Source organism: Zeugodacus cucurbitae, chromosome 4, assembly GCF_028554725.1.
Source record: "Zeugodacus cucurbitae isolate PBARC_wt_2022May chromosome 4, idZeuCucr1.2, whole genome shotgun sequence".
Classification (NCBI taxonomy): domain Eukaryota; kingdom Metazoa; phylum Arthropoda; class Insecta; order Diptera; family Tephritidae; genus Zeugodacus; species Zeugodacus cucurbitae.
Window position 1 is genome coordinate 28,520,258 of NC_071669.1, and position 22,363 is coordinate 28,542,620.

General features: G+C 35.2%; 1 long non-coding RNA gene across 3 annotated transcripts; it reads right to left on the reverse strand.

Moving 5' to 3' along the window:
- Positions 1–5,152: 5,152 nt before the first annotated feature.
- On the reverse strand, positions 5,153–22,021 carry LOC128921557 (uncharacterized). Of its 3 annotated transcripts, XR_008470994.1 has the most exons (5): positions 21,628–22,021; positions 9,806–10,007; positions 6,844–7,022; positions 6,654–6,788; positions 5,153–6,502 (listed from the first exon to the last, which is right to left on the reverse strand). It is a non-coding gene; the product is annotated as an uncharacterized LOC128921557 (long non-coding RNA). The 3 variants fall into 3 exon arrangements; XR_008470993.1 differs by lacking the exon at positions 9,806–10,007 and having other exon boundaries at positions 5,158–6,502; positions 6,844–7,051; positions 21,628–22,013; XR_008470992.1 differs by lacking the exon at positions 9,806–10,007 and having other exon boundaries at positions 5,159–6,502; positions 21,628–22,009.
- Between the last annotated feature and the right edge of the window lie 342 nt (positions 22,022–22,363).

Here is a 22,363-nt window from a genome sequence, read left to right on the forward strand (position 1 = left end):
ATCTGCACGTGATGAACTTATTTCTGCCCTAGAATTCCCAGGATTCACTTTGAGAAAATGGACATCAAATCACGCACACATTCTAAAAGGACTTCCACCCGATCATCTCTTAGACACTGAAACCCTCAACCTCTCGGAACCACAAAACACGAAAACCCTAGGCATTCGATGGAATTCAAAAAAAGATATATTTTTCTTTCTCGTCGACCCAATGGAGAAAAGACCCGCATATACTAAACGTGAAGTTTTATCAGCCATAGCAAAATTATTTGACCCAGCTGGTTGGCTTAGTCCAATTATAATATCGGCAAAAATAATTATGCAACAAACATGGCTTGATAAAACTGACTGGGATGAAAGTTTAAAGCCACTTACCCTTCATCGATGGAATAGCTTCGTGAAAGAATTTGAAAATATAAATCAAATCGAAATACCTCGTTGGACTCACTTCTCTCCATCAGCAATAATCGAATTTCACGGTTTCTCCGATGCTTCAGAGAAAGCATACGCTGCAACACTCTTTATACGAGTCTTAATTGGTGACAAAATATGGACAACTCTCTTAGTATCAAAAACTAGAGTTGCTCCTATTAAAACCCTATCTCTACCCAGATTGGAACTCTGCGGAGCTGTCCTACTAGCTAATCTTACTAACTCTACTCTAACCCAATTAAATGTAACCCAATATAAAAAATATTTCTGGACAGACTCCACAATAGTTCTAGCTTGGTTAAGCAAACCACTTGGACCACTTTCGTTTCAATTGCAAACTTTGGTGGCAAGGACCCGAATGGCTACAACGAGGAAAAGATGAATTTCCAATAACTGATTCTAATTCCTACAACACTACCCTTGAGAATAAACCAGTTAAGACGTTTGCGATCACGACCCATGAGGATATTCTCGAAAGGTTTTCCTCACTACCCAGAGCTATTCGTACCATCGCATACATATTCAGGTTTTGTTCAAACGCCTCACCAAGGAGACGAGAAACTCAATACTCAAACCAAGAGATCACACCGGAAGAATTCAAAATAACACGAATGAAGCTAATCATTCAGACCCAAAAAGCATATTTCCGAGAAGAATATGACGCTCTAACCCATAAAACCCAAATACACAAAAAAAGTTCATTATTAACACTAAACCCATTCATTGACCCTAAAGGAGTCATGAGAATTGATGGCAGATTAAACAATTCTGCAGCATTAACATACAACGAGCGGCACCCAATTTTACTACCCTATAGTAGTCGTATATCTAAACTACTAACCCAATTTACACACTTAGTAACCCTACACGGCGGAAATCAACTAGTTCTTCTACTCTTACGATCAGAATTCTGGATACCCAAACTAAAGGTGCTGATTAAAACCACTATTCATCAGTGCAAAACCTGCACCATACATAGAAGGACTCAACAAACCCAAATAATGGCAGCACTCCCAAAGGAAAGAACAACACTAACCCGACCATTTGTTACCACGGGTATCGACTTCGCCGGACCCTATGATATCAAAAACTACACTGGGAGAGCATGTCTAATTACCAAAGGCTATGTATGTGTATTTGTATGTTTCTCGACTAAAGCAATACATCTCGAACCCGTAAGCGATCTCACTACACAAGCATTTCTAGCAGCATTCACCCGTTTCTTCTCCAGGCGTGGATGTCCCGCCAATCTTTATTCCGACAACGGAACAAACTTTGTAGGAGCTTCCCAGTTATTGACTAAAGATCGGCGAGAATTCATTACAACACTTCGAACTAATGTTACAACACAACATAGTCATCAAAACATCTCATGGCACTTCAATCCACCAGGAGCTCCACATATGGGTGGATTATGGGAAGCAGGCGTTAAAAGCTTTAAAACCCACCTAAAAAAGATCGCCAAAGTGCAAAAATTTACCTTCGAAGAATTTGCTACCCTATTAACCCGCATCGAAAGTTGTTTAAACTCTCGCCCAATAAGCCCCACAAACGACGACTCATCAGACTTGGAACCATTGACTCCAGGACACTTCCTAATAGGTACTCCAATACTAACACCAGCCGAACCCAACTTGGAGGATGCTAACTTAAGCATCATTAACAGATGGCAGAAATTGAAAATACTTTACCAACATTTCTGTAAAAGATGGAAGGAAGAATACCATAAGGAACTCCACAGACGTTATAAATGGAAATACCCCCAGCGTAACGTTGAAGTAAATGATCTTGTTGTCATTCGAAACGAAAACACATCACCAAACGAGTGGAAATTAGGCCGAATCGAAAAGGTGTTTTTCGGTTTGGACAATAATACACGAGTGGTTGAAATCCGCACTGCTCAAGGCACAATAACCCGCCCCATTACAAAAATTGTAATTTTAAGTACAGAATAACTTAACAGTTTTCTTTCTTTTTAGAGAAATGGCACCAACCACCATTAAAACATTAAACGCTCGTCGAAATAGCCTCACGTCCACCATACGGTCCCATAGTGTAACCCGTAGCATAACACCAACGCCTGAAAATGAAACAATGTCGCGACGCATTCGACGTTTCCAAACAACTCTACCCACTATTCGAGAAGAAAATGAAAATTATCACCACAAGACCCGTAAAACTATAACCCACAGAGGAATTACTCATCGTCACGTTGCTTGCGGATTATGTAAAAAGGATCACCGGTTAGCCACTTGTACCATGTACTTGTCGGTTAACATATATAAAAAGTACGAAGTTGTCATCAAACATCGATATTGTGTTAATTGTTTAGCCAGGTCCCACAAGACAGAAGAATGCACAAGTAAGAACCGATGTTCCACTTGCAATGGGAAGCACCACACATCCCTACATGGACACCCCAGATTATACACGGAAAATGAAGGAAAAATAGTAGAGAAACCAGTATCTCAAAAACATCCAATAGAGACCCGATTACCATCCTTGCTGGCTAAACAAATGCTAATACCCACAACAATTATCCGATTGAAATGCGATGGTATGTGGCACAAAGTTCGAGCCCTCTTAAACCCGACCCTCAAAATAACAAACATAGCGGCCGAACTTGTAAAAAAATTGAAACTTCCAATAACATACCTCAACACATATCGCATCTGCAACATACAAATTGGATCAATTAATGATGACAAATTTCGTTCTGAATGCCACTCGATAATCACGCAGCAGTTACCCAAAAAACTTTATGAGCAGGACTTAAGTGACGATGTTCAAACACGCTTTGACCATTTAGTCCTCGCTGACCAACACTTGTATACCAACAGAGAAATGATGATTGAAATTGGAGCAGATGTATACCCACACATTATCCGAAGTGGATTGTTTACCCCTGATAATAGTACAGTGGTAGCACAAAATACAGCATTCGGCTGGACCCTCACTGGAACCCTATGATAACGAAGTACCCTAAGTATTATCATTCAATTCACTCTCATTAATCACATTGAAATATATAAATTATACCCTACTAATCCCATTTTATTACGCAGATACTGCAAGGCGGCCGGCATGTTTAGCGCAAACAAATACTCCTCTGCATTACTATCAAATACTCCGAAAAGTAATAGAGATGTAATGCAGAGGAGATAAACCGCCACAAACTTCACTAATAACTTTTGCAACAAAACAATACCCGATGAGTTACAAAAACACTTCAACAAATTCGAATTCGTACATAAAATCCCGCGCAAATCGCAAGTGAAATCAGCAAGTGGAAACAAAGTATTTAACAAAAAGGAAAAATTAAACATCAACTCAACCCTAAACGTGAAAACGGAGACAACATAAATTCGACATTAATTTGCGAATATCAAAAGGAGAATATCCCCAACAACCACACATTAATCAACATTAAACAACACAAGGAATTATTCATATACAACACAGACAGTAACTTTTCTTTAACGCAACATCGGCCCCAACGTCGATTCAACTCGACACTCTCGAAGAAACATTTTTTAGTTCCCTGCTTGATAAAGAATATTGAACTACAACTACCGGTACACAAATTGTAGAAATAAACCATCGAAATTAAATAGTAGTGTGAGAATAAATGTACAATTGATAAAAGTATATATTTAAGAATCATTGTAAGAATGCCTTTATATGACTTTAAAACATAATATAACAATTAACAAAGTATTGTTATAGTCAAAAATATTATTACTTTTAAGTATAAAACATAAAAAAGTTATCATATTGATGTAAGAAATATAATTTTAAATTCTTCAGTATGGTTTAATATAAATGTTTAATGGTTTAATATCATTGCCTCTGAGTCTTACAATATATAATAATATGATAGTATAAAATGTTCGGTTATACCCGAACTTAGGTTTCCTTACGCGTTTGACTTTTCTGTTTTTGAATTTGTTTACGTTCTCATTTTTTTCTGGAAGTAATGTAAACTTTTATGAAAATATGTGAACGAAAAAACATTTCAATATTTTCTACAATTCGAAAATTTTACATTTGCCTTCGCAACGCAATTCACTTTCGTAACGCATTTCTAGTCGTAACGCCTTACATAGTAACCCTCCAGGACTTTAAAAGATTTACAGGACAACCAAAACGTTTTTGGTGGAACCATGATTCTGTTGGCAGGTGATTTACGCCAGACTCTTCCAATTATTTCTGGATCAACTGTTGCTGACGAACTAATCGTATACCTAAAATCATCAATTTGTGGCGACACATAAAGAATAACCAAATAACAACTAACATACGACTGTTTTTGCAACAATATCAAATTGCGATTGTAGAAGCAGTTGGAAATGGTAGGGTCGCAGTTTACACCTCGATTTATTAATAACATTTCCAAAAGATTTCTGTCACCTCATTGACTCGAAAGAGAAGCTTATTCATCGTTACATCGTTATTCATTACATACTTCATGTACGATTAAATAAATCAAAGTACAAATCAAAATACAAATAATGATAATTTACGTTTAATAAAGATCTACAATAATGTATCGATGGCTTAATATAGAAAAGGCGTTTCTACACTTTTCGTTACTTTTCAGGAGAAGGAAAAAACTGAATAAAACCTTAAAAACTTAAGATGCAAAAAACATTTCTATTGCAATTTTTATTCAAAACAGGTAACATATTCAATTGTGGTATAATTTTGTTATTATTTTTAATTTCTTTGAAGTTATTTGAGATAGGGCTTTATGTTGTTATTGTAACTTCGAATGAGTTAGGGATATTTTTATATGACTATTAATTAGTATTTGACAGTGGTCTACCAGAATACATTAAAAACGCGATTTCGAAAAAAATGTAGATACGCCTTTTCTATATTAAGCCAACGGTATATGAATCATTTTAAAATTTACCGGTTATAACGTTCTCGTATTTATGCGTCGGAATTTTTTCTGTGTATTGAAAAATTACTAATATAATGTATACCTTACACAAAAACGTGTGGCCGGCTCTGCTAGTAATAAATAATAAGAAATAAAACGCAATTCCCAGGTGTAATCGGATGTATGGATGGATGGACTTGTGCAAATCGCATAACCTTATTAAAAACTGCATCTTCTGAATATTAATATCCATACTTACAGAAGTAAATCCAATCTTACAAATTAATTAAAAATATTACCCTCTGTCATTTATTTTCAGACCTATGTGGTAGCCTGAAACTATTTATTTCGGGTGCAAAACCGTTCCATTGTACCTCCGGATAGTTTTGCATTGTTCAATAATTGTTACTTTACACAATATTTTAAAAACCACTCATATAATTACATATTAGTCTAAATTCATTTTTTATTTTTACTTTAATTTAAGATTTCTCCGCCATCTCAATATATGTACATACATAGGAACCACTTTCGCGATTATGGCTGAATCCACCAGAGCGTGCCATTCATCCCTCCGTTTTGCAATTTGGCGCCATTTGGAAATTCCAAGTGCCGTCCGGTAATTTTCCACTTGGTCTTTTCAACGGAGTGGATGTCGTCCTCTTCCGCTTCTTCCACCAGCGGGTACTGTATTGAACACTTCCAAAGCTGGAGTGTTTTCATTCATTCGAAAAACATGACTTAGTGTAGCCGCTGTCTTTTTATTCGCTGAACTATGGCAATGTCGTCGTACAAATCGTACAGCTTATCGATCCATCGTCTGCGGTAATCGCCGTTGCCAATGTTCAGAGGACTACAAATCTTGTGCAAAACCTTTCTCTCGAAAACCCCAAGAGTCGTCATCGGATGCTGTCATCGACCACGCTTCTGCGCCATACATCAGGACGGGAATAATGAGCAACTTGTAGAGTTTGATTTTAACTCGACTTGTAGTTTTGATTTGTCAAAGTAGCACATGTTGGCAAGAGTGATTCTGCGTTGGATTTCGAGGTTTAATGTCACTTTTTTACGTGCAATTAAACCTTTTGGTCAAAACATGCACGTGAAGAATTGGAACGACATGGTTTAGGTGCTTTTGTAACCGTTTATCATCGCGACGTGTGTCAACTGGGTTTTGCCAATGCGCTAGAGGACAAAGCAGTTGCAGTATTTTTGGATAAATTAGCAGATAAAACACAGGAATTAAAGGGTAAATTTAAGTGAATATTTGTGATCATAGAAATTTAAAAACTTCTTGTATGTTCAATTAGGAGGACTTTTTTTGATTAATTTTCACCTTGTTTTGAGGAATTATAACGTTGTTGTATCGCTTTACAAGGACATGGATTCACAGAAATTAGTTCAATGGAAGTACTACAGCAAGAGCATGGATGTTAAGACTAGAACGTTGCCCGTGCTAGATTTAGAATTCCTGAAATATAAGGTAATTATTACCAACTTTTATGTTGTAAAAATTCAAATTTTACTATATATTTTATAGAAACCCTCCTCCCAGAAATTGGATGAATCTTGTACTAGTGAAATTAATGAAAGAAACCAAAGGAGTCCTCACATAATGTCCGCAACTTACACTTCCAGGCCGCACGGGGTATTTGACATTTGCCACTCTTCCTCCAGCCTTTGTCCGATAGCAAAAATTGTTGAACTATTCAATACGTTATACATATGTATATACTGTAGTACGATAATGCATGTATAAAGTAAATATGATAATAAACACATAAATGACATGATATTTTCAATAAATATGTAATATAATTAATGATTTTGTTATTAAATTCTCATTTCGGGTTTTAGTAGAATTAACCGAAAATAGCGGGTATAGTTTCAGGTCTTTTGTGGGTCTCAGTACTGAAAGTACACATGTAGTTTTCGTTCGCAGTTTTGGGTCTTTCATCCGAGATTGTACCAAGATCATTCTCCGAATTGTGCAAGATGTATATATAATGTGCTAAGTGATGAATGTAATGTGCAAGAAAAGGATGAACTATGATTGTACCCTACGCAGTGTTTGTGTGGTATGTGTCGATTTACATCCCTCTTTCAAAAACACAATTAAGAAAGAGGATTTAACTAAAAAAATGCAGCAATTGTGGAGGAAATCACACTGCCAATATAAAGAATTAAAATCCTATATATAAAAAATTAAAATCGAAGCTATCACAGGGAATTCAAGCACAACGTAACCAAATATTACATACACCCCGTAATGAAATTAGAGATATCACAGACAATATTACAAAACCCGGTATACTTAAAAATACTGCAGTACAAGGGAGCTATGCCAATGTTGTAAAAGGCAACACTATACAAATGCAACTACCGCAAAATCCACCAAATGGAGGTATTGAAACCATGATTATAAATCTTACGCAATGTATGACACAATTTTTGTCTACTGTGCAAAGCATGATCCCAGATTTAATAAAATCTCAGAACCAAATGCTGTAAATTTTATTAAGTAAAAATTAGCATACTTACAGCCCTATTCTGTACACTTTACAAATTCAACAAATTTCAATAATTTCGTATTCTGTGTCTAAAATAAAAAGCTTTTTTCTTGATAAATTTTTAAGAAGTAAAATGCTCTTGACAAATAAAATATCTCGTTGTGGATAGTTGTGAAAGTGAATTTGTTGTAATGGAGATATTTTATTTGTGTCATTATTTTTATACAAAGAGGAAAAATATGAATATGTTGATGGCTCGCGTTATTGAGCCCTTTTTATATTAAGAAGTTTATTTTTCCCTTTTTTGTATAAATAAAAATAAAAAAAATTTTTGTATAAATAAAATAAAAAGATTAAGATGATGAGGGTAATTTTGATGAAATTGCTTTCTATATATTGTATGCGATTACAGCTTATCAAATTTTTTGCCAATAATGAACAAAGTTTAGATTTCGTAGTCCCCAAGCAACTTTTCTGAAGCTAAACATAACAACCAACTAAATCAAAATTGCATTCCAAATATTCTTAAATATATTATAAAGGACATATGTATTATATTATGAATTATTCTACGGCTTTGTGGGGGAGCAAAAGACTATGGAGGATCTGGGATGGAAAAGTGACTATATAGGCTCTGCCATTTGATTATCAAACAACTTTATTTACGCGCGGCACTCCCTGTTTGGTTAGGTATAACCCTGTTGTTGGCAAACATTTGCTAAGCTGTAATCGCATGCAATATATAGAAAACAATTTCGTCAATATTACCCTCATTATCCTCATTTTTTTATACAAAAAACGGAAAAATTAACTTCTTAATATATTATAAAAACGGCTCAATAACGCGAACCATCCACATATTCATATTTTTCCTCTTTATATAAAATTAACGTCAAAAGTAAAATATCTCCTTTATTACAAATTCATTTTCACAATTATCCACAACGAGATATTTTATTTGTCAAGAGCATTTTACTTCTTAAAAACTTATCAAGAAAAAAGCTTTTTATTTTAGACACAGAATAAGAAATGCTTGATAAATTTCAATTTTTTACAAATTAGAAATTTGTTGAATTTGTAAAGTGCACAGAATAGGGCTGTAAATGGGGTTGTAAAATACGGCCAGATTCGGAGCATGGAATATTTGCGCACTCTCAGAAACCTTTTGCAAATGCATATAGAACAATTCAAATAAATGTTTCAATTCAATATAATTGGAAAGAAATCAGCTGTTTCTGTTTACATTTTTTTGTTTCCCACACGTGTGGGGGAAAAGCTATGCGTACTGAAGCTTTTAATTTTATCAAAATTGTCACAGATTACCAAAAAATTTCTTACTTGATAAATATATGAAGAAAATTTCAATTTTTTTGTTATTTTGTCAAGTGCACAGAATAGGGCTGTTAAAATTTGTATATGGAATGCTAACGGTGTTAACCAACATAACCTTGAGATTGCAAGCTATGCTAAAATCAGAAACTGATCTAACAAACAAAAATAACTTCAATATACCCGGATATAGACTCTATGTTACAAATCACCGGATGGAAAACCGCATGGTGGAACGGCAGTGTTGGTTAGAAATCGGCTTAACCACTATGCTCTGGAATCTCATTCTACAGCACAGTTAAAAGCTACAACTATATCATTAAAATATCGGGGTTGTAATTAAAATCTAACGGCTATATATTGCCCACCTCGTTTTAAAATTACAGATAGTGAATTTAAAGACTTTTTTGGAACACTAGGTCATAGATTTCTAGCAGGTGGAGATTACTATGAAAAACACATGTAAGTTAATACCACCATCAATATATTTTAATAGACAAATATGACCGATGTCCTTGGCACAGTGACTATTAAGGATCGAGGGTCACGCGTGTTGTACACATGATACCATATTACGTTATAAGATAAACATTTTCAAGTGGACATTTGTCACACACATTAAGAATGTAAGAAGAACCTTAACACTTACCACCTGTGGTGCGTCTCAAGTGGAACATATGTTTATAAGATGAATATTAGATTGTAAAGCTCCAGTTACCGATGCTTGACTTGACTCAGCTTCGAAAAGTTTCGCTTGAAAAACTTAGATGCAGTTATACTTCACACAACTTCAACTTCAGCTGTTATTATTATAGTTTCTGGGTAGAGTTGCCAGATGTGTACAGATTTAGCTTTAAAATTAAGTTTTTTAAATTAAAATATCACCAAGATTGAAGATTTTAAAACTAGTATACAAAAAAATCTTCACTATTAGGAAATCTGTGAACACGTGAAGATTTTCTGTTTGAAAGAAAACTCTTTAAAAAATATATGAATATAGCTTTGAGCAGAATAGCACAAAAGAAAAAAGAAAAAAGTGCACGCGTAGTTCAGTTTTTCGATATGTAGAATTGTTAGAAGATGTAATAAATTGGAACCAGCCAAGCGTATAAATGATGGGTGAATAAATAATTTATTCAAATTGAATTTGAACATTTACAATCAATTTTTCATTACATAAATTCGCAAAATATTTTTTTGTGAGCAGATCACCACAAATTCATGCAGAGATTCGCAATAGTTATGTTTCTGTTGCAAAATTTACCCTATTTGATTTGATTTGTTTATTGCACTTAAAGTATTTGCGTTATAAATAAAATAAAAAATTTTTTATTAAACACATTAAAAAATAATTGTTGTGAAAATGGTATTTTCCTCTGAATTATCTTATTTTTTCTTTATTTGAAGATTTATAAATATTAAAGATTAGAATTTTAACATATTTAATTTTAAGGGAAAATATTCAGGCAACACTGGAATAGGATCATAATGAGAATGAAAATAGAAGCAGTGAGAGAGGGAGAGCAGATCAAATGTCAACGTAACTTAGAGTTCTAAATTCAACAGACTTTCAAGTCAAGTCATGCGTTCTGTAATCAAATACATGCAAGGTCCATTAAACGGATATTTTATGTGACAGTTCTCAAGTCTCTCTAGGTCAAGTCAAGCATCGGTAACTGGAGCTTAAGAGTATTTGTATTTAGTCTTAAGGATTAGAATATGTATAAAAAGAAGCTAAAATAAAGAATAGTCAGTCAGTCCTTTGGCTGACTCAACCATAACACCCAAAAAATGTAGTTTCTACTACACGACATTCCGGTCGTGTTCGGGAAGTTAATTGGTAATTCTGCCAAGAGACTTCCACGAACAAACCTCGAATGATTAATTTGTACTCGTGATCACGTATAATGTATAACACTATTATGCATAAGTACAATAATCTTGATATAATATCTCCTAGCAAGCCAACATACTGGCCCAGTGATCGTAACAAAATACCAGATCTAATTGATTTTGCTGTAATCAAAACAAGAAAAAACGTTAACTTCGGCTGTACCGAAGCTAATATACCCTTCACAGGTGCATTTCTTTTAGTAACTATGTGTTTAAGCAAATCTAAAGACGTAAGAAAAAGTAAGTAAAAAAAGAAAACATTTTACTAATTCTTTTTAGCCGGGTTGTTTGCTAGAAACATTAAGGTTAAATAGTTAACCGATTTGAACAATTTCTTCGGAGATTATATTGTCAAATTTCGTGAAGATACCACGTCAAATGCGAAAATTTTCCATATAAGCCATTGCTATAGTGAACCGATCTGAACAATTTTTTCGGAGATTAAATTATTTCAACGAACAATAACTCACACCAAAAATCGAGAAGATATGTAGTAAAATGCGGAAGTTTTCCATACAAGCCCTTGATTCCGATCGTTCAGTTTGTATGACAGCTATATGATATAGTGGTCCGATGTCGGCAGTTCCGACAAAAGAGCAGCTTCTTGAAGAGAAAATAACATCTGCAAAATTTCAAAACGATATCTTATAAACTTAAGGACTAGTTCGTATATATAAAGACAGACGGACATGGCTAAATCGACTCAGTTCAACATATTGATCATTTATCTATATACTTTATAGGGTCTCCGACGCTTTCTTCTGGGTGTTACAATCTTCGTGACAAACTTAATATACCCTGTTCAGGGTATAAATATTGATAGATCGCTATGACAGCTGATCTATCTTCTGATCATTCTCCTGTACTAATAAAGTTATGTGAACAACCCATATTTGTTGAATCGAAAGTGGGCCTAACATCTCACAAAACGAACTGGCTAAAATACAAAAAAAAATACGTCAGTAGCCACATTAATATTGATTTAAAATAAATACATTAAGTGATATTGACGAAGGCATAAGAGAACTCAATGTTATAATAACTAATGCAGCTGTCTCAGGAACACCAAATAAAAACAAGTAAGGAAGGGCTAAGTTCGGGTGTAACCGAACATTTTATACTCTCGCAATTTATTTATTTAACTTTAGGAATGGGGCATTTAGAATGGGGCTGCCACACTATAAACATAGTATTTGTGCAAAGTTCTGCACCGATATCTTCACTAGTGCTTACTTTATATATTGTAAAGTAAACGATTCAGATCCTCTTCAAAGTTCTGGTATATAGGAAGTAGGCGTGGTTTTTAGACTGTATAAAAAAATGGCTAAAAGAAACGACTGCAGAAAGTTTGGTTTATATAGCTTCATTGGTTTGCCAGATATATAAAAAAAAACCTATTTGAGGGCGGGGCCACGCCCACTTCTCCAAAATAATTACATCCAAATATGCCCCTTCATAGTGCGATCCTTTGTACCAAATTTTATTTCCATAGCTTTATTTACGGCTTAGTTATGGCACTTTATGTGTTTTCGATTTTCGCCATTTTGTGGGCGTGGCAGTGGTCCGATTTTGCCCATCTTCGAAAGCAACCTTCCTATGGTGCCAAGAAATTAGGGTACCAAGTTTCATCAAGACATCTTAATTTTTACTCAAGTTACAGCTTGTATAGACGGACGGACGGACGGACGGCTAGACAGACATTCGGATTTTGACTCGCCACGTCGCCTTGATCACTTTGGTATATATAACCCTATATCTAACTCGTTTAGTTTTGGGTGTTACAAACAACCGCTATGTGAACAAAACTATGATACTCTCTTATCAACTTTGTTGCGAGAGTATAAAAAGGAGGGCTAGACGTGAATGGCAAATAAATCGTTCCTCTTCTACTCAGCTCCAACTGAAATCTGCTGACTCCAATATGCCTTTAAGAGGCTTGGGAGGAAATTGGGCACAAAGTGATGAAGACAAGGCAAATTGTTTTGCAAATCACCTAGAAAAGTTATTTCAATCAAATTGCTCAAAGAACAATTTTATGTCGCCAATCATCCCCAATACCGCAAACGAGTCGTTTGGGTCTATTAATACTTCAACTACTGAAATTATTAGGATCATAAAAGAGCTTAATCCAAAAAATCGTCAGGATACGACACTATTACTTCAAAATTGATAATTGAGTTAACCTCCTCTCTCCTCTCCTCTCCTTGCTCTTAAATGCAATTTTTAGTTTCCGATACTATCCTATTTCATGGAAAAAGTCTAGCTGACCCCACAGGCGTTGCCCTGGGTGAAATTATTTGTTTTGAAAAGGAAAGAAAGTTGAATTTAGATTGTATTGAAAAGCATTTATTTTCGATTTTTCTACATTTTTTTTCAATGTAACGCAGCTTGATAAAAAACATTTTTTGTTTTCTGTTCCGGAGCGTAAATGTACAGAGTACATATAGCCGACCGTATGAAAAACATGGCATTTCCAACTCAGAGGAATTGGTGGAATCAAGCATTCTGCCCCTTGTAAGTCCCTTTCAAAATTATTGCAACTATCGCATTATTCGATAGGTGCATCACAATCAGGGTTCAATTACAGAGTTTCGATATAATTACATAATAATGACGAATCCAACCTTAAGATGTAAATGATGCGGCGGCATGTCAAGCAAATCCAAAAATTTAGAAATTCAACACACAAATCTCCCTGAATTTTACTTGAATCGTATAGATGGCAGGTGGAATTGATATCAAAGCATTGAAAAAATCAACCGGGATTTGTCCATTTACAATTTTTAACAGTTCTTCTGTGGTTTTATCCTGTTGCAGGAACACTCGGATATTCATGGTCAATCATATGGTTTTCACGTACCGCCACAAATACTATGACTTGAGACATTCAATTCATCCGCCGCTGTTGATTTTGGAATAACAGGAAGTATTTGTCGAAAATCGCCAGCTAACGGTATCATTACGCAACCAAAGCGACGATTATTATTCCACAAAACGGTACTCACGGACTTTTTTTAGATAATTAAAAGAGAAATAATTCTTTCATACATAGCTTTTGTGTATCTTGACCGATTTCGCAGCGCAACGAACGGAAGCCCTTAAAGATAAATAATTTCCCCCGTTTTTTATACATTTAGCACTGTTTACATTAGCTTCCGTTCGTTGCGCTGCGAAAGCGGTCAAGATACACAAAAGCTATGTATGAAAGAATTATTTCTCTTATAATTATCTAAAAAAAAGTCCGTGAGTACCGTTTTGTGGAATAATAATCGTCGCTTTGGTTGCGTAATGATACCGTTAGCTGGCGATTTTCGACAAATACTTCCTGTTATTCCAAAATCAACAGCGGCGGAAGAATTGAATGTCTCAAGTCATAGTATTTATGGCGGTACGTGAAAACCATATGATTGACCATTAATATGCGAGTGTTCCTGCAATAGGATAGCACCACAGAAGAACTGTTAAAAATTGTAAATTGACAAATTCCGGTTGATTTTTTCAATGGTTTGATATCAATTCCACCTGGCATTTGTCAATTCACTTCAACGAAAGACGAATGTATATCTGAATACATTGGCCAAAATTATAAGTAACTACGATTGGTTTAGTGCACGCTCAATTTTAGCTGTCAAAAATACCGATGTTGATGACTTAATCTATACGATTCAAGTCAAATTCAGGGAGATTTGTGTGTTGAATTTCTAAATTTTTTCGATTTGCTTGACATGCCGCCGCATCATTTACATCTTAAAGTTGGATTCGTCATTATTCGATTATTATCGAATAATGTGATAGTTGCAAGAATTTTGAAAGGGACTTACAAGGGTCAGAATGCTTGATTCCACCAATTCCTCTGAGTTCCAACGATTTGCCATTTCAGTTCAAACGTATTAGTTTCCACTGAAACTTGCATTTGCGATGTCAATCAACAGGTCACACAGACAGTTGCTGAAATGTGTGGCATAAATCTGGAAATGCCATGTTTTCATACGGTTAGCTATATGTGGAGTGTTCACGGGTTGAAAAACCATCTTCTCTGTACATTTACGCTCCGGAACAGAAAACAAAAAATGTTGTTTATCAAGCTGCGTTACATTGAAAAAAAATGTAGAAAAATCGAAAATAAATGCTTTTCAATACAACCTAAATTCAACTTTCTTTCCTTTTCAAAACAAATAAGTTCACAAAGGTCAACGTCTGTGGGGTCAGCTAGTAATATATATTTTGATAATCTAGAATACTTAAGTATTTTAATGATATTTTATGTAATGTCTATATATGTCTATGTAATTTTCTTTATTGTTTTTCACTTTTTAGTGAAGCACCTTGTGATAGACGGCCTTTTTTTTATCAAGCGCAAGAACAAATAACGCTGATGGTCTTCCCACTCGTGAACATGCCACATATGGATCTTCTAGATTGAGGCCACAAACTTTCAAGGATTGGCCTTGTGATTTGTTAATGGTCATGGCGAATGCAAAACGAATCGGAAATTGTAATCGTTTAAACTGAAACGGCATATCTGTCGGGATCATAGGGATCCTCGGAATGATAGCTTTCTCACCTTCGAACTTTCCTTTGAGTATAATTGCATATATTACATTGTTTAACAAAAATCTTAACATCAATCGCGTTCCGTTGCATAGTTTCGGTTGATTTACGTTTCGAAGCATGAATACTACAGAGCCAACCTTTAGTCGTAAATTGTGCGGTGGTCAGCCAGGCACATCCAAGGAGTTTTAAATTCAATTGGATAGTTGGTAGCTTCATCGTCGTTTATTACACAGTCAATAGATTTGAATGAATGATGTGTACTATTGATCTCATTCTGAATTATGTAGTTTAAGTCATTTTAGCAACCAAAATTGCTTGCTCTCTCAACCATTTATCATTTTTGTGATTAGTTATTATGTTTGGGAATACTTTGTTGATGAGTTCCTTTGTTCGATGATACAAGGCGATTCTTCAACCTATTACCCATAGTCAGCAGTTGCTCAGAGAAAGTTTCAACTGCTTTATTGTTTAGTAATGCAACTCTCATGGTTATGGTTAGCTGAAGTTTCTTCCCATAATGCCATAGATTCGATGATTTGACGCAAGTGTTTATTTCGTCGGCAGCAGTTGATCGTGGAATAATTGGCTGTGTTTGGAAATAGCCAGACAGTAAAATCATTGCGCCTCCAAAGCCTCTCGAATCATTGCGGATATCTTTTAATGTTCGGTTAAGTGCTTCCAATGCACGTTTATGCTCCGTTTATACTTTGGCCATTGCGGAGTGTTTTGAAATATTACATGTTGGTTCTTCAATATTTTGAAGCCCCAGTTCCACCAGGGGCATCCAGAAAATATAAACCACCATTTCCTTCATCAATTGCCCTCATTAATGTATCATACATTTATTTTTGTTTGGGATTCAACATGGGTAAATTTGTTTGAAGTGCAGTATTTATTTCCTCGACATCATATTCATGTTCTCTTTCTAATTCTCGATTAAATGAGTTATTCCTTTGACGATTTGGCGCTGGCATTCCTAACCTGTCTAATAAACTACCACACATAAGGTAGCACATGTCTTCGACCAAAACCAAAGCCCGATTATGTATCTCCTCATTCATCTCAAGATCGAGATTTCTTGAAATCACACGAATTTGATATAAAATTTCTTCTGGCATATTATTCTTGTATTTGTGCCACAGGTAGGGATGCAAACATCGTAAAATGAAACATCGATGGTTCGATGTATCGATGTTTCTTCAAAACCCATCGAAATCAAAAACATCGGCCATTAAAACATCGATACATCGAAACATCGATGTATTTTTGAACTTTTTTAACTTATTTTAAATTTAGTGTGAAAAGCTAAGGGATACAGAAGCAGAAGCATAAATAAATGAAATGTAGTACGTCTTAAGTTGATGCATTTTATTTCACTTAGCATTATATGTCTGTTAAAGTTTTTTCTCAATAAATAACAGAATTTCAAAACAACGATATGGAAAATTTTTTCACTGTCATTTCTTTTCGATTTTACTTCTGCGTGATAGTTGCCCTGTGTTTAGAAAACGGTCGTTTACTCGGCACTGAAGTGACTACAATGTGTAAATATTAATAAACCTTATTATACAACTCCGGAAACACAGTATTCATATCAACCCAAACTCTATCGGCTTCTGATTGGTAGGGGTAAAAGCCGAGATACACTTTCTCTTCAACCTTCCGTCCCTGCAATTGTAGATAAATTTGACAGCTTACATTTCACCTTTTGGTGGACCAAATGTTTATTCTGGTTCCAAACATCAAACTGGTATTCTGTTTCACACTCATCCGAAGATTCCGTTGTATCAGCGCGATTAATTTTCGATTAAACAAAAAAATGTATTTCCTTTGCCCTAGCATCTTTAAAATGAAGTAATTTTAATCTCTGATCAAACATAGTAGCCTACGCCAGAATTATGTAAATTGTATAAATAAATCATAAAAGTAACCGCAGGTCCAAGCGCACATTCCCTTAACGAATTCTCCGTATTTTACAAAAATCTAATTCCAATGTAATAAAGTGTATCGAAATAGAGGGTTTCGGGTTAATACCCGAAAAAGTGTGTAGGTGTTAAGTAAAATTTTTATTTAAAACATCGACATAAAACATCGTTGAAAGTGACATCGATGCATCGATGTTTTTAGATTCGAGACATCGATGGCTAACATTGACGAAAACATCGATGTTTCAAAAACATCGATACATCGTTTGCATCCCTAGCCACAGGTTAGATGGGATGCAAAACATAGTACAATAGAACAAGTAAATAGAATAACTAACGAAATAAGAAAAGCATTCGAGCACAGAGAGTACTGTTCAGCTATATTTCTAGACGTAGCTCAGGCATTTGATAAGGTGTGGCATGAAGGGCTTTTATATAAGATTAAAAACATTCTACCTTTAGAATTGTATAAAATATTGGAGTCTTATTTAAAAAATAGACAATTTACGGTTAAAGTGGGAGACTTCATATCTGATGAATGACAAATAAGGGCTGGTGTACCACAAGGCAGTGTTTTAGGCCCAACTCTGTACATCATATATACTGCTGATCTTCCAACAGCTAATAATGTTTTGACATCAACTTTCGCGGATGACACAGCTTTAGTGAGCCGTAACAAATGCCACATTATAGCATCAAGAATATTATCGGAGCACTTAAGATCTGTCGTGTTCGCTAAGACCAAAAATGTGCCCGGCAGTAAAAATGAACAATATTCCAGTGCCTCAAGCGAATGAAGTTACCTATCTTGGTATTCATCTAGATAGAAGGCTTACGTGGAGAAAACATATATCTAGTAAAATAACGTGCATGAAGATAAGAGCTGCAAATTTAAATTGGCTTTTAAATAAAAACTCTAAACTTAGCCTAGACAACAAAGTGCTTTTATACAATGCGGTGATAAAGCCGATTTGGATGTATGGCATTCAACTGTGGGGTACGACCTGTGCAACTAATATTGATATAATACAAAGGTTCCAACAAAAATGCTTAGATCAATCACGTGCTCACCATGATACATTCGCAATGAAAATATCCATAAAGATCTTCGTATCCCTATGGTGAAGAAAGCGGACAGCAGATTGAAATATGTACATATATATCTAAACTCCGTGATCACCCAAACCCATTGGCTAATGTCTTAGTACATTCCTGCGATCAAACACGCCTAAAAAGAAGGGATATGCCTGCGTACTAAAGAGCAACGTTTCACCAATACAGCTCAATCACTTGTTTGAGCTTGTCTAGTTTTTAAATAGATTTAAGATTTTATAACTTATTGTTAGGCTTAAAGTAAAAGCAGATTCAATAAATAAAGAAATATTGAAAAAAAGGTTAGATGGGTTTGATGGAAAGCATGTCGAAATGATGATAGCAAATAATGTACGTATCTGAATTGGAGATGCAAACATAATTGCTTAGAGGATTGTTGTATCACAGTGGTTATCGTTTTGTAGTAAATTCAGTTCTACACATGCAGCACGATATGTTGGGAATATTGTACCATTGTAGTGATTCAAATGACGTTGGCCCACGCACATTTGCCAGCAATAACCGCAAATAAAAGCATTCATTATTCTTTGGAACAGCATACATACGACCAAGATCATCAGTAAAACGCACATCTGGATATCCAGGAACCGCATCGCCCTGCTTCCTTCGTTGCAAATTCTTAGATGAAGCATGGCATTTCCGAGTAAAGAAAAGTTGCAAATGGATCCCTTTGGCAGATCGCAAAGAAACTGGAGGCACGTTGGACAACATTCGATGCTGTGAAATATACACGTTGACCATTCTCCAAATGCGTTACAGTAGGATGCCGTTCATGACTAGGGAATTCGAATATACGCCAAATCGCTTCATTACAGTTCACATACTGACCAACTTGTTAGCGCGCAATTTCATCGTTGGCATTGGATGTTTGATTGCCAAAAACCGCCATATCGTTACAAATTTGCAAATGTATTTTATTGACTTTACTGAATTGTAATACTCAATGTTGCAATGTGTCTTGAACGTTTTAGAAATAAGTGGCGAATATTAAACAATCCAACTGTTGGCGAACTCGAAATCCATTCCTTTCATTTTCGTTGCTATAGTTCGACCATTATCAGTGGGTGATCGACGACGATACAGTGGATAACCATCGTTGCCAGTTACAGTTTCTGCTGTTATTTTCCGTGAATATCGTTTGGAACACTTGCCGTCTACCAAGGTGATTGGGTATTGATGGCTTCACACGGCCTATGAACCATATTTGTAATTACAACATTATGTAGGTCTGGATCGGCTTCGTGATCAGGAATCTCGGCACATATGATATCATCCATTTGGTTTGTTTGAATTATTTCTACTAACCTGCATTTGGAAGGCCTCATCGAGTTTCTCCAAAGACGCGTTGTTTTATGATGTAGTTCATTAGCAACCGAATTTTTTGCCTGAATACACGTGCCGTGATATCATGTCGATCACTTGATGTTTGTCTGGGAAGCAGCATTTGAACAATTTCAATCCATTTTGGATTTCGGGTAAAAGTAATGAAGAGATCTGGTCGACCGTTATGACGAACATATGTCAATGCATCTTGTGCATATTCAAGCATATGACGTGGACTTCCTACATATGTACTTTGCCGGCAGAATTGTTAATCGAACAATATTAGCTGAATTTCCTTCAGTTCTAATTGCATCACGTAAATGAATATACTTCTCAGAACGCAGTTTTGTTTGGTTCAATTGAATGCAATTTTAGCGCTCTGTTTCTATTTTAACGTACATGTCGACGCAACATTGCTGAAACAATCGACGAAAGCGCAGCAAATAGTTGTCAGCATTTTGACGAATCATTAAACGATTTGCGTAATAATTCATCAAGCTAACCGTCTTGGTAGTTTATTGTCCTGAATTAATACAGTATAATTTGTATTTTGTATCTAAAAGTTACACCCACTCTTTTAGCATAATTATACTCACCATTTAATGGATTTATATTAAAATAATATCCATCTTTTACTTGCCAAACAATCAGCGGGTATTGCAATTTCTGACATTTATTGCAATTGCCCAGTATTGCGACGTGTAAGCACAATTTGCTGTGTTTCAAAGTTTTCACCAACAATCAGGATGGTAACTTCATCTAAATGTGTCTAAATGCATTACATGTGCGTTCGTGCGTTCCAGACGGTCGTTAAATTGATGCAGATCCAGAAGTATTGCTCTTCTCATTATTGCATTGATCTCTTAACGTCGATCAAGTTGTTCCTCCATGTTGACCATGAAGTATATTTGTAAAAATTTATGTTCTGCATCTTCGAGAGTTTACAATGCCCCATTCTATGGTTAATCTGGGTCTGTATATACAAATTCAAAATCGATGTTAGTATGACTGTTTTTTAGACATTCCTTCATCGTGTCTCAAAAACGGCTTGACCTAAAGACTTGAAATTTGTAGGGTGCGCTCAGTTCATGTAAACGCATGGAACGCTCTATTACACAAAATTGATATATGACAAAAAATTAAAATTAAAAAGCAAACTTGGTAAAAATTCACTAAATTTAAACTAACGTACTGTTCTAAAAGAAAAACAGACCAAGATTATTGTGATATTAAATCCTTTTTCAATAAGTAAAGTCAATTTCAATTTCACCTCGAGCAATAAATTTTGTAATGCATACTTTTGGATCGAAATAAAAATCGTATACAATACGCTTTTTCAATACACCGCATGCGCATTATATGAAGTACAGTACAATTCACCTTTTCACAATATGTGTTGTAACACAAAATATGTCGTTATTTCGTAAAAAATATTATAACTAATTCTGGCACAACTGAGAAGTGTCGTTATTGTGGTTGAAAACTAATGTAACATAACAAGTTTAAGAACGGCACATTCTTATATCACGGTTTATTTTCCTACGCATCGGACTGAAATTTTTATACAATATGGACGATTAAATTACGCACATTTCTGCATACTCAACTCAAAAATCGTGTTTTTTGAGTTATGACACTATTCAAGTAAATTAGCGATATATACCTTTTATTCGATCATGTCTGCCCCAAATGATGTCATTTGAAAACCACCGTAGTATTTTTGAGTGTTTGCTAGAAAATGTGATTCTGGGGTTTCGCCACGAAGCAGTGAATACAATGGCTCAGGTGGCGGTGCTAATAAGGCCAATTTCACTTTCCAATTAAGGCGGGAGTTTCACCGGAAAACTTCAATGCATTTGGTTTTTTTTTTCATCAAATTGATGTTGTGACTGATAACTTTTTCATTTTTCATTTTTCAGTTTTGTTTTCATTTTAATGAAAAGAAAGCCTACTCAGATGTTTTGAACAATAAATTTGTGTTACATATGGAATGTCAATTGCGTTTTTATTCCACATTTTATTCACGTTCTCGTCACGAAAATGGATTAAAAAGTATCCTGTTTCCTGTCCCCCGTCCTAAGCTACCTCCAAACCAAATTTTGCCAAGTCGGTTCAGCCATTCTTTAGTTATAAATAGTTTAACTAACACGACTTTCTTTTATATATGTATATAGATAAAGATCTTGATCAGTAGCCTGTTTTTGTGTATGTATGTGAATACTATAATGAGGGTTGATAGTAGAGCCCGACCGATTAATCGGCCTTGGTATCAGCATCGGCCAGTATCGGCCACAAAATTCGTCATCGCCATCGGCCATATTTGACCAATTCTTTCTACTTTTTTGAATTACATTAATTATACTCTCTCAACCTGTTGCACAGAGTATTATAGTTTTGTT